The following is a 15385-nucleotide window of genomic DNA, read 5'->3' on the forward strand; positions in this document are numbered from 1 at the left end:
CTCAAAGGTGTGTGAAGTCCACCAATCCGCATTGGGTCCGCGTGGTGAATTACGGCCTTAACCCCTTCTCATTGTGGGAAGAGACCCGTGCCCTGTAGTGGATCAGTAATGGGTTGATATGATGATTAGGATTATAACTGATTCCCACTCAGTCTAGTCTCAAGGGGAGGCTTAAAGACTGAAGGTCGAACCCACCAACGCTGTTCAACATGTACCTATGAATGAAAGCACACATGTGCCCACAACTGAGAAATTTTACATACCTAAATGCAATTGTTAGGCATGATATTCAGAACTGGTGGCTTAATATGGTCTCCAAAGAATGAACAACGCCATTTTTCTAGCTCTGGTCAACTGTCAACTCACAGTTTTTTGACTAAAAAAATACAATAGTTAGGACTTCGTTTAAAATGTCGGTAAACTAACAAAGGACTCTCATGCAAGTATGTTACAATATGTCGTGAGCAAAAAGGGACATATACAAATATACCGACTCCACGTGAATTAGCAACAGATTCGTTCAGGTTTGCTAATTAGCCCAGTATCAACATCATCATCATCATTTCAACCAATCGACATCCACTGCTGGACATAGGTCTTTTGTAGGGGGTTCCACAATACACGGTCCTGGGCAGCTTGCCTCCAGCGGCTCCCAACGACTCGCCAGATGTCATCTATCCACCTCGGCGTTTCAACATACAACTTTTAATTCTTTATTTCAGATTCCCCAGCCTCCTGGCATATATTCTGTTATAATTTAAATGTTGGAACACTCTAGTTTGCATTCCTAACAACTGTCAGGGTGTGCTGATTTTTAAATGCTATGCTGTAATTTTTCTAATAACATAAAATCAAAAAATACAATTTTATTAAGTTTGAGTTACATAACTTGTCCACCTCTTTGAATTTGCAACATCATTTGTAAAGATAATAAAAATTACGTCAAAATTTCTGTTCAACCAAAAATTTCAGATAAATAGGTATTTCAATCTCGGACAAACAATATTTTTTTGAGTCGTAAATTTTTAATATGTAACACTGCCTCATGTCCTTTTAGCGGATTTTTATTTTGTTTAATTTTCAATAACGTGTGAATTTTTTAAATGTCAACATTATTTTCCGTTTATTGCCGGTAGGTAGTAATGAACAAAAAATTTTTTTGATTCCATATTAAAACATCCGGGCTATTTTGCTTTTCAAGGCAACCAACATTCCAAAATCTGAATCATATTCGAATTTCAAACCGCTTGAACCTTATGGTCTTGTCGATGGTACGTTTAAGAAAAGATCTTTAGGTCCTGGGTTTCTTCCCCGAGGCGGACCAGTGATTGTAAGTCATGAATGACCGAATGAATTAATACAAATTCATTGTACCTACACCATATCACAAAAGTGGTGAAAGCAAAGTCAAAAGTCAAAAATATCTTTATTCAAATAGGCCTGAATGATGGCGAGATCCATATTCGTAAACTAAAGCTACAAGGGTTCCAAACGCGTCCTGGTCTAAGAAGAAGCCCACAACAAACTTAGCCGGGTTTTTTTTGTTATCACTATCTCACATTGTCATAAATCGCCTAGTGGGTAGGACTATCCAGTAACTTGAAGTTCGAATCCTAGCACGCACCTCTAACCTTTCTGAGTAATGTGCGTTTCAACGAACAACAACGTGGAAACCTGCATGCCTGAGAGTTATAATGTTCACAAAGGTGTGTGCGCGTCCAACAAACCGAAATGGACCAGCGTGGTGGACTCAACCCCTTCTCATTGTGGGAGGAGACCCGTATCCTAACGTGGGCCGGAGATAAGTCAATATGATGATGATACTACCACAACTTTTAATCCACTACAAGTCTAGAAAATTCTTTATTCAAAATCAGACTTAAAGTTAAGTAATAAAATTAATATTTAGCTACAAGTTAGCCTTCGACTGCAATCTCACACATATAATTGCCTGAATATATCTTAGCCTATCCAGACAGTGAACATCTGTGACCCACCGTCCGATGCTTGCTATTTAAATGAATATAAGCTTCACTCGCGTCCCATTTCCTTTTTAATAATATCAGTTACAATGCAAACATATTATTTTTAACCCCCAACACAAATAGAGGGGTGTTATAGGTGTGGCGGTCTCCACATTACATAACTAGATGGCGCTACTAAAATCCTACATCGCGCTAGCGAAGTGTTCACTAAGAATGCCTATATATACAACTTCCAAAAATGAAAGTTCGGACCTCGGTCCCCGAGCACGATCACCCGCTCGGAGGAAGATCTTCCTATTGTTACGGTCGAGCGTATCACCCTAGCTCCCGTACGTAGGTTTGACCAGTTGGTCTGTCATAGGTACCCTTAGATCGAACAAATAGGCATGATGAAAACAATGACATACATAAAACGTATGTTGAAATACATATATATTATACAGCCGATTAGCGCAGCAGGCAGGGACCCTGCTTTCTGAGTCCAAGGTCGTGAGTTCGATTCCCACAACTGAAAAATGTTTGTGTGATGAACATGAATGTTTTTCAGTGTCTGGGTGTTTATCTGTATATTATAAGTATTTATGGGTATTATATTCATCAACTATCTTGATGGCGGTGTGTGTATTGTTGTAGTACATTATTATTATTTTTATCATTTGACAAATACAAGATATATATATTAATAATTCTACATTTTCTACCGGCTCTTCTCGGTAGAATCTGCTTTCCGAACCGGCGGTAGAGTCACTACACAGTGCAATACCTAAATGAATTTTGAATTTTGAATTAATTACATACAATGATTGACGATATAGGCTTAGATTACGAGTAGGTATTTAAGTGGTTCTGTCTAGAAATCTAGACTAAAGTCAAGTAAGACGGACAGTAATTCAGGTCGATCAAACGTTTAGCAGATTTAGTGCAATTCTGTCGGAATGCGCACCCACGCAGGTCTAGGTTACCTAGTATGTACCCAGTGGCGTGCACTCCATACATGCACAAAAGCACTGCATACCCTAAAATTGAAATATAGCTCGTATAGGAGGGGGATTTTTTTTCAATTTTATGCAATTTTCCTGCTGTATGTATACCCTGATAAGAAACCCAAATTAGCTTTAAGCTTAAATTCATTTTCGTCATCATCCACAGTTTAAAGTCCCACTACTGGGCATATTCCTTCTCTCTCATAGGAGAGATTGTTTTAGAGCATTGACCCACCCACCCACCATATTGCTCCAATGAACTACTGTTTGTACTACTGTGTTTTGAACTGTTTCGTTTCTAAAGGTGAAGTAGTTTATAAGTATGCATAAACACTATTAAAAGATTATTTTGGTCAAATAAATAGAAAAAAAAAAAACTGTCAATACTTACGATTTTTTACCCGACGCGGGATTCGAACCCAGGGCGTCGTGGTACGTAGTCTAACATGTAGACCACTAGACTAACTGCTACAATTAACATTTCTTTATTGCAATACTTACAGATGTTTTTTTATTTTTTCCACTACAATGTTATCTACTGGTTAGTAAATTAGTCAAAGATAGTAACGGAATTATTCTGTTAGGGGTATATCGTATCCGGCTACTACGCGAAATCGTGTCGGAACGTTAAATCGTGGGCTGGTAGCTTCGGCCGAAGCCCAGCCTCGACCAGTTCTCTGCATAGCGTCTTCGCCGGCGAAGACGCTATGCTGAGAATATGATGCTATGTTATATTTTAATAATTAAAGGCACACTGGCTTTCTTTAGCCAACTAGCGGTCCCTCGCGACTTCGCCCGCGTATAAATCAACCTTACAAGATAGATATATATACGGTGTCGCGGATTTATTTTTAGAACTTTTACTTTGTCATACGAGTACATTTTTATCGTAACTTTTACCGTCTACGGAAGCTCTCATAATTAAAAAAAAACATTTTGAAACATTCTTCATTGGTGCTATGCTCCTTTTGGTCTTAGTATGATGATTTATAAAGCCTTCTTCGATACGCAACAAGAGGCTATCAAACACTCAAAGATTTTTCAAATCGGACTATTAGTTTCTGAGATCATCACGTTAAAGTAAACTAACAAATAAACTCTTCAGTTTTTTTTCATTACCTAGATAGTATTTCTTAAAATTACCTATATCTTAACTGTATAGCTAACAAAAATCATGATTCAGAAGAAGAAGAAGAAGAAATACTTTATTGCACACGAACATCAGAATATACATAAAATATAGAATAAACAACAACAAGAATTGTAGGCATGCAAAGGCGGCCTTATTGCTGCAAGCAATCTCTTACAGGCAACCTCTGGCAGAAGGAAAAGCTGCAAAAGAGCGGGATAGTGCAATTATACTACATCTATATTCGGCAATAAATAGACATACATATAAAATAAATAAATATATAAATACATATGTATATATAAATATAATATAAATACATATATAATTAAATAATGAAAAAAAAAAAATACAAATAATACACATTAATTACGATATTTGTTCAAATTACTTACACTCAAAGACAGATAGTAATCTTTAAGACGACATTGTGTAAAGTGGGTTCGATTCCCACAACTGGAAAATGTTTGTGTGATGAGCAATAAGTGTTTTCAGTGTCTGGGTGTTTATATGTATTTTCTAAGTATTTATGTTTATATAATTCATAAAAATATTCATCAGTCATCTTAGTACCCATAACACAAGCTACGCTTACTTTGGGGCTAGGTGGCGATGTGTGTATTGTCGTAGTATATTTATTTAAATATGGGAAGGGATTGACTTTTACGGATGTCAGCAGGCAAATTATTCCAAAGAACAACATCCTTAAAAGTGGAAGAGTTACCGAATAACTTGGTTTTGCAAAATGGGAGTACCAGACGGTTATCAGAATCAGAAATATAGCGAAAACGGTATTTAAGGTACGAGGGTGTAACTGGATTATTTAGGATAAAGTACAAGAATGAGAGAAGATGAAGTTCACGACGCAATCTGATCGGCAGCCATTTAAATTTACGCAGTCCAAAAACAAACCGGATACATAAATTTTGTAGGCGCTCGATTGCTAGCATGTTAGGTATTCTTTCTAAATTAAAGACTACATTTACTGATGGCCGACTGGCGAAGTGGCAGCGACCCTTCTTTCTGAGTCCGTGAGTTCGATTCCCACAACTGGAAAATGTTACATGAATGTCTTTCAGAGTTTGGGTGTTTATCTGTATATTACATCTATTAATGTGTTTTATTCATAAAAGTATTCATCAGTCATCTTAGTACCAATAACACAAGCTACGCTTACTTTGGGGCTAGGTGGCGATGTGTGTATTGTCGTAGTATATTTAGTTACTTAATCAAATGCTTAATCCATTAACTTGTTATAATACGTATTTAAAAAAAATTAAAGCCACACTGGCTTAACTTAGTCACTTACCTAAATATTATCTACTAACGGAACCAGCTCCATACAAAATAATTCTGAAGCACAAGCCAAAATTCCATGAAATCGCCCGAAATTGCCTTAATAAGCTTAAAAGCTTCTGCGTTGTACAAGCCACAGGTGATAAGCGTTTAGTATATCAAATTGATTGTTTAAAACAAGTGGGTGCCCGCGACTTCACCCGCGTTTGTCGACTTGTCTGGCAGTATCTTAAGAGAGCTGTGAACTTCTTAATGGGCAATTTCGGAATTCATATGTCCTATGGAAACCTTCAGTCAAAATATTTATTTATTTATTTATACTCTTTATTAGTACACCACTCAGAAAAACGAGACAAAAAAAGAACAAACACATGAAGAATGAAGCAGGATACAAAAGGCGGCCTTATCGCTAAGTAGCGATCTCTGCCACGCAACCTTAGGATTAGGAAAACTAAAAAGAAAACAAATAGGTGTTAGTACTATTTAGTACATACATACGAATGTCTACATACTAATACATACATACCAGACTACACCAATAAAAAATACTATTGATTAATATATAAAATAAATATACTAATACATATCTTAATATACCATAAATACTTAAATATGAGTTTGAGTAGATAAATAAATAAAATATCACTTTCTTCGACGGTGAAAGAAAACATCGTGAGGAAACCGGTAGGCCTGAGAGTTCTATAATGTTCCAGAGGCGTGTGGAGTCCACCAATCTGCGCTAGGTCAACGTGGTGGACTACAGCTCTTCCCATTGTGAGAGAACACCCGTGCCCTGTAGTCGGCCGGTAATCACTTAATATGATTATGATATTATTTGGGTATTATTTCCACTCGTCCGCCAATGCTAGGAGAGTTGGTATAACTGTGAGAGAAGATAAAACTCTGTCCTTTCCCTGGTGAGAGAAATATCTTTCGCGAGTTTGAGATATATAACTGGGAGAGAAGATAAAATTCTGTCGTTTCCCCGGAGAGAGAAATGTCTCTTGCCCATGCTAGCCGCGCTGGTAGTATTGCAGTCAAGGGCTAACTTGTATAAAAATAAAAATGTGTGTGTGTGTGTGTGTGTGTGAAGTGAAAATTCTTTTGGACATGTTTTTTTTAATTTTTTATTATTACATTTAATTGATGTTTACTAGATTAACAGTCGAATTAATTAATAATTGCTAGTTTTAATAAAACTCTTAACATTCAACGTTACTTACAATCAAAAATTGAGGTTAACCTGAAATAACTTTAAAAAAGAAATACCATTATCACACCTACGTGTTGAATGAATTTGAAATAAACATAGCGCGTAACGGAAGATTGTGACTTAGAAATGAAGATGGCGCGTAACAGAGAAACGTTACATTGCTATTAAACATCTCCAGATATACGTCGATTAAGAAGTTTCAATTTTTAAAAAAATGTCTTTAAATTTGGGACGCCTTCTGTAACATGGACCAAGCCCTGTTTATTGGCAGGCAAAGTGCATATAATAATAGCGTGAGAACAAACGGAATTACATAAAAATAATAGTTTTTAATGTCGCCGGTAAACTTCGTGTTACTTTTTTAAACGACTTCCTATGAGAGAGACTATGAGATTCTATGTTTAACTGTGTGTTATGTTTTTTTTTTCATTATGATCCTCAGGCGCACTGCTTTTCGCATAGCAGACCCACCAAGCTGCTTCAATGCTTTATGGGGGTCTACAGTAACTGAACACCGTGAAGTATTTGCCTTTTGAAGAAATACACTTTTATTTTACACCACATAAACAAACGGCAAATTGTACCTAAATAAAAATGTACAATTAAGCTTTTGTGACTTTTACTTACTCACCATAAATGCATAGTTTCTAAGGGGATGGATAATTATGTTGGAAAATATTTTTTACAATTTATTTTGAACAATAAATAAAATATATATATATATATATATATATATATATATATATATATACATATATATATATAAACTTAGAACTCATTGAGAGACATCTCAAGGATTTCATATGATAATTTGTTATAAAATGATATACAGTTACCCTTAAATGAATTTTATGCAGCCTAGTAAACTGCACTACAAGTTTATTTTTACTTCTAATATTAACATTGTTACAGTCCACTTTCTTTTTATATTTTGCTATACTTTATGTATGTAGGTACATAAATGTTAATAAACAAATAAAATAGAATATGTTAATTTTCAAATTAGTAAAAATCTTCCATTACTCAGACCGAAGGAAACGTTATATTGTAATCTTTGAGAAGCATATGAAATAAAGAATCCAGCTATCTCTTTCCAACCAAACAATGCACGAAAAATAAATTATTCCGAACACACTCCCTTGACATCTATTCACTAAACGCTAATCACACACACTTAAGCATCTCCTATTGGTACAGCATATCTACAATCTGTGTTAGTGTGCGTCTAATTCGAATTCGGCCACTCACACGCAACCACGGATTTGAGACGCGTCATTGGTTAGTTTGATATTAGAAAAAAAATTAGGTATTTTTTGATGTCGAAGTTGTTGGAATTATTTTATTTTTACAGATTTTATAGTCTGTGTACTTAAAATATTACCTTCATTAGTTATTTAATAATGTATAATTATAATACTTTTCATGAAAAAGGCCTGGAAAATAGCACAGATACAGTGGTTGGATATTTCCCACAGCTGGGCACGGTCTGCTGTCCACAGGCCTGGGGTTGTAGAGCTGAAACGTTGCTTTACGATCAAAGTCAAAGTGAAAGCCAAATATTCATATGGGCACTTAAGTAAATGTAAAATATGTACCGATATAGAAGTGAGATGATGGCGACAACTACATTCGTAAACTTAAATCTAAAGCTACGAGTGAAGGTTCCAAAAGCACCTCAAGCACGTCTAAGAACGTGCTACATACTTATTAACTATTGAATTCTATACGTAGGTACTCACCTTTTTATTAAAATTAAATAATATATACTCACCAAAAAACTATTTTCAATGAAATTTAACTTTTTTTTAATTTTAATACTAACTATTGCCGACCAAGAAGATGCACCACCTGATAAGTCGAAAACCGTAGCCTATAAACAGAGAACCACTTCGCAAAATGTTCCCTACACAAAACACGCACACACACACACACCCATATATACACATACAAACACGCGCACACTCACACACCAAAGAAATATACCTACGTACCCACCTGAAAAATGCATATCATTCGTTTTTTAAATTTCTTTTTTCCTTTAATATAATTATGCCTGTTAATTTGTCAAATGTTTGTTATTAAGACCATAGATATATAGGAAAGACACTGCCTCCTGTAGCATAGTTTAAACTATCGCAGGTGACAGAGCTTCACACTAATGAAAGGTATACGTTTTTTTATTACATATAGAAGATTAGATATATATATATATATCATTCTAAAAAGTGCCGCCAATACAGGCCAATACAGTAATGGTGTCTGACGTCAGAATTAAGCTAGGTGGCAGTAGATACTCACCCGGACGTGCCTTGTCAAAAATGCTATTATACTACGAAAAAGGTTTCACGTCTTATCAATCTTTTTCAATATCATGACGCTATGATGTAAAATTATTATTTTTTCTCACACCACAATAACACTCAGTACTAATATTAGATACTTACACATATAAATCATGGTGGGCACTTTGCATGTGTGCGTCTAATATTTTTGGCCACTCATACGCAACCTCCTAATTTGGTGGCTCGTCATTGGTTAGTTTTGGGTTAGAAAAAATTAGAGGCTGGTACTTTTATGACCATATTACATGGTTGGTTGACTTTTCTATTTATCTTAAATCTGCCATGAAGAGAAGTGGTGTATATTACTATGTACCTAGATAGGCATGTAAATACGTTTCACGTTTGTAAGTATTTGTTGTATTGTTACAAAAAATTAACTTTTTTTTTTAATTTTGGAACATATTTAATTTAAAAGATTTATGTTGTTGTTGCTCCCATTTCATATTGGTAAAAATGATGGCTTTTGAAAATGGAAGACTTATCGCCTGATCAGTCATCAGTTAATCAGTCGCAATCAGTTTAGAAAGTTTTTTTTATGGCAACGTACTCGTAAGTATCGACTTATCTGTGAATTATGACCCCCGAGGCAAAAACAACAAGGTGTTGTAAGTTTGACGTTTTTAAGTGTGTGTGTGTGTAGGAGGGGGTGTGATTATCTGTCTGTGGCATCATATTTCCCGAACGAATCAACCATTTTTGATTTTGTTGCTATTGTTTGAAAGATGAATTAGTCAAGAGCGTTGTTGGCTAAGATAATATTTTGTTCGTTATATTTTTTTTTAAATGAACCAAATATAAATAATTTCAGAATTGAAGTTCATAACATTATAACAAACAAAAATTATATAGCACTTAAAACGTTCTGAACTTGTTGACTAGCGTATACCTACTTAATCGGGAAACTAAAAAAAAACAATTAAAAAATATTCCTATATATATAAGATGTCTTAAAGTTAAGCTGTAAAATTATTATTCAAAAATCATTTGATGTAAAAGAACCCCATGCTTGTTTAAATTCGAACACAATTCAAATTATCATAGTGTGCGTCTAATGCCCCTCTCCTGCGCAACCGAAATTTGAACAGCGTTAGATGATTGGCTGATAGCACATAAGGTTTTTTACAATCGCCGCGCAAGTCACAAACCGGTCGAATGGGTCTTTTCCTGTAATTTATTCTTTGGTTTTATTTTTATAATAGAAACATGGCGTCTCTGAAGTTACGAAAGCCGGTTAGTGATTGGTTTTGAAGTTTAATTTAAAATTACACGTTCCGTTTTTAGAAAATGGAGATCTTTTATTTTTAATGTATCAGTAGGGTGCAGTTAAATAATTTGGTTGTAAATAACTAACTAAATTTTAAATAAAATAGGGTTAATAATTTCTTTTTGAATAAATTAGGTTCTAATATTTATAACTTAAGTAGTTGGCCTAACAGGTTTTATTCTGACTTACCTATGTATCTGCGGGTGAATTAAATTATTGCTTTTTGCTATTAGTGCTTGCTATTAATGCTTTTTTTTAAGTTTAATAACTGACTGACTAAGCAAATGACATACCTGATGGTAAGTCGAAACAATCGCCTATAAACGGAGGTCCTGCAACATGCTGCCCTGTCTCAATTATTTTTTGGAGTAGGGGCTTAGCCTCATGTTACTCCGGCGACCATGCCCTTGGGCATGGTCGCCGGAGTAACATGAGGAGGACAGGAGCACAGAATTGCAACAATGCTGCTTAGCGGCAGAAATAAGCATGGCGATAATAGGACGAGTTCTATCACAAGAAGCTCTACTTCTACTAAAATTCTTCTGATTCCTTCAATCGATGAATTATTTAAAACTAATTGAACGCTATAAAAATCTATGTGGGTAGGCAGGCTGCGTAAAACCCTCCTAGAGCTACTAATTAAAAGTCTCGAAATAACTCCCCGACTAACAGAACAAGCCGAGCGGAGCTAAAAATATAGCAATAATTAAACGATTATTTAAAAGCGAAGGGTCCAACTCCGGCCATTGTTTCGGTCGGGGTATTATAAAAACCCCAAATTACACGCACACATTCACCCTCTACACACAAAACGGGACAACAAAAACATTGAAAGCTCATTGAACGCACACAAACAAAGAGCCCCCAATTCGAATTCCGAACGCGCACAGCACAGTTTCCGTGATGGCGGCGCGGTCGTTGACCCCCCGGTTTTGGAGGGCGCGCTGACGTCACGATGCTGACCTGCCTCAACGGCGGCGACCTTGAACGGATTCGCCGAAATTGGGGGGGCGACCGGCAATGTTCGTACGCATTGTCGCACCCGCATTGTCTCTTTGGGATAGGTTATGGTTTTTCGGCGCTTATCGTTATCACTTAAATGTTTTGGCAATGAGCATTGTTTTTGTATTATTTGCGATAGGTGTCGGTAGGATGTCGGCGAAAGTTGTCGGTAAGATTTTTTCTTATAACGAACTGTTCCATGCTGTCTGTCTCTTTGTTCGTGTGCTATGTGGTATTGCGTAAAGGTAGTTTTTAGAAGTTTTTCTGCCTTACACTAGTAATTTATTACTAAACGATCTACTTGGTCCTTATTTATCTTCCTTTACTTTTGTTTTCTCACCCAGTAATCTAGTTTGGCTGAGCTTTGAATCCCACTCTCTTGTCATGAGAGAAGAGATTTGTGGTGAGATAAGAGGTGATTAAAGGCCTGGTACATATAGCTCTCACTTTCCATAGAATCCATAGATATAGTGAACTAGCTAAGCTTTTTATTTTTTTCTATAAAATCTATATTTATAATAAAACTGTAACTGGAAGATTTCTGTACATTTATTATATTTTGAAAATTTTGACCGGGAGATGCTTTAATAATCGATACTAAGTCCAAAACAGATTTTTATTTTTTTTTGTCAGTCTGTCACGTGAAAACTACTGAACGGATTTAAATAAAATTTGGTAAAGTGGTAGCTGATATCCCAGGTCAAAATATAGGATACTTTTTATCCCTATAAACAATAAGTTTCCTTCGAAAAATAGGATGAAGATTTTTATCAATTTTATTTCATATCTCCGTTTTATTCTTTCTTTATTTGACAGTGTGTACTACCAAGCATGTATTGTCTAATTTTAATGAAGATCTGATGTTACGCTTAACGGCACAATGAATTAACTGATTCAGCTAAAATTTGGCAGAGATACCTACAATATAGTCTGTAATAGCGCATAGTCTTCAACGCTCAGCTCTAACCACTTGACGGATCGGGCTGAAATTTTGCACACAGAAAGTTATTACAACGGAAGCATCCGCCAATAAAGGATTTTTGAAAATTCTAACCCTAAGAGGTTTAAATGAGTGATGAATGTTTGTATAAAATCCTTCATTTATCATTTTAGTCTTCAAGTTGCATTAAATTAAGACTGTTTAATTTCTATCATTTATTCTTTTTCATTTTTTTTTAAATTATTAACAATTCTTAAAAATATTAAAAAACATTATTAAAAAATTATAAAAAAAAACCACCCTCCGCTTGCGGGGCTTTTGAATGCCCAAGCAACCGGTGGTCAGGGCTCCAGAGTGAGGAACCTCCTCACAATACGCGCCGTTTCAAGGACTACTGCCTTCTGTATCCGACCCTTGATCCAACAACCAAGCGAAAGCTTCTTAAGATGTTAGTCGAAGCTTTTCGCGCGAAGACCATTGACTGAACGACGATCGGGACAACAACGGTCGACTCAACATTCCACATGGCGGTAATCTCGTCAGCAAGGTCCAAGTATTTAGATACTTTTTCCTTTTCAGCTTATACCCCCGTTTATTAATACGCATATATTATTTGTGCGCCAGTGCTCTGAGAGTTGATAAAGCTGTGGAAGATAAATTTATATCCGTTCCCCGGGGATATAATTGTCTCCTGCCCATGATAGCCGTGCTGGTAAGGTTAGGCGGTTTAGACAAAGCAGATGGCTTACCTGATGTCAACTGGAAACCAAGCATATATACAGAGCGACACCTTGCAGATATATATAAATAAATATACTACGGCCATCCAGCCACAAAGTAAGCGTAGCTTGTGTTATGGGTTCGTAGATGACTGTTGAATATTTTTATGAATAATATACATATAAATATTAATATAAAGAACACCCAGACACTGAAAAACATTCATGTTCATCAAACAAACATTTTCCAGTTGTGGGAATCGAACCCACGGCCTTGGACTCAGAAAGCAGGGTCTCTGCCCACTGCGCCACTCGGCCGTCAACGTAGATGTAAGGAACGCGTCCTGTTACATGCCGCCCTGTGTCTATTAACCTGAGGCGTAGGTTTTAAGCCACATGTGCCATTAATTACACCGGCAACCACGCGTTTCAAACCGGAACACATAACTTCACAAAATTAAAACCATTCCTCTTTTCAGATTCCACGCGAACTCGTACCCCGCGTAACTAGCCACGGCCGAAGCCTCCAGCAAAATATACTGACGTGATAAATTCCCAAATTCCTTGAACCCGCGACCTCCCTCAAATCAAATCACAGCGCTGACCAAGCAGCCAGGGAGGTCGAAAATTCTACTCACATACATGCGTAATTAATCTATATTTTTGTACGGGAAATAAGTAGTTATTTAGGTAGGTACCTATATAAATAACATAATAAAATATTGTGCATGTTCTACGCGAATTCGTACCCCCATGTGGTAACTAGCCACGGCCGAAGCCTCCAGCAAAATATACTGACGTGATAAATTCCTAAATTCCTTGAACCCGCGACCTCCCTCATATCAAACCGCAGCGCTGACCAATGCGCGAGGGAGGTCGAAAATTCTACTCACATACATACGTACTAATTTATCTATATTTTTATATGGGAAATAAGAAGTTATTTAGGTAGGTACCTATATTAATAACATAATGAAATATAGTATATAGCACAGTGTCAACGACCTCAGATAAGATTTCAGGTGGCCCTGAGACGAAACGATCGTATTGTTTACTTATAGCTAGGTAGGCATATGTAATGGTTTAAGGAAATGGCGTGATAGCCCAGTGGGTAATAAGGTTTGGATAGCGGGAGGTAGAAGGTTCGATTCAAAGTCAAAGTTATATGATTTGTATATATATTTCGTAGGTATTTATATAAATATAAAATAAATATATAAATATACTACGACGCTACACACATCGCCATCTAACCCAAAAGTAAGCGTAGCTTGTGTTATGGGTACTGAGATAGCTGATGAATATTTTTCTCATAATTAACTCCCCTTTCAAATTAGGCGCTACCGATTTTCAAGAGATTTCTTAAAAAAACGTTTTATGCCACCCTAATCAGTCTTTTTTTTTCTTCTGAGTCATTTTTCTTTGTGTTTAGGCTTATACTTCGTATGATATAATAATTGATATAAATATATGTATATATTTTAATTTTATAACTGCTTCTTGTGTACAACCTAACTTTTAAGTTTAAGTGTTATTTTTCCCTTTCCTTTGTTTTTTCAGTCACTTTTTTTAGCGATAGATAGCGTGTTTTTGTGTATAATTTTTTTTTATTATTATTATTAGCGGGCAAATGAGCAAGTCGGTCACCTGATGATCACCGCCACCCATAAACATCTACAGCACCAGAGGAGCCACCGATGCGTTGCCGGCTTTTAAAGAATTTGTTTATCCGCCCCTTGAATAACCCTAGATTGTATTTTTGAGGAAACACATCAGATGGGATATTTATAATTTCATTTCTGTTAGGTGTACATGCCTGAGAGTTCTCCATAATGTTCTCAAAGGTGTGTGGAGTCCACCAATCCGCACTGGGCCAGCGTGGTGAAGCCTTAACCCCTTCTCATTATGGGAGGAGACTTGTGCCCAGCGGTGGGCCGGTGATGGATTGATATGATGATGATGAACTATCCAGCGAGCCAACAAGCCTATAACAGACCTCCTTTGAACTTAAGACCTTTCTCATCTGGAGGGTTTATTTATTTATTTATTTAAACTCTTTTTTTGTACACCACTACACAGTTAGGAAAATAAAGGACGAATAGAGAGAAAGACAAAAAACTGGAGTAGAATACAAAAGGCGACCTTATCGCTTAAAAGCGATCTCTGCCAGGCTACCTTAGGATTAGGAGACAACAAGAGCGAGAACAAAAAGGTGGTGTAAAATTATTATAAACCTACATTCAAATAACTACATACGAATACATAAACAAAATATACACAAATAAAAACATAAAATAAAATATTCATATATATAAATAAATATAAAAATAATAAAACCCATAATCACCGCGCTGGGTAGACGGGTTGGTTATTGCAGTAGATGGTAATAGTACCACAGAGGATGCTGCTACCCGTACTCCGCTTTGTCCTTTAGTGACACCCGCGGGAATAGAGCCGCGGGAACATATACTGTATTCTGATCTGTCCTCAACACTTTGCACTCAGTGGCGTG

The sequence above is a fragment of the Pararge aegeria genome, chromosome 23, assembly GCF_905163445.1.
Source record: "Pararge aegeria chromosome 23, ilParAegt1.1, whole genome shotgun sequence".
In the NCBI taxonomy this organism is placed as follows: Eukaryota; Metazoa; Arthropoda; class Insecta; order Lepidoptera; family Nymphalidae; genus Pararge; species Pararge aegeria.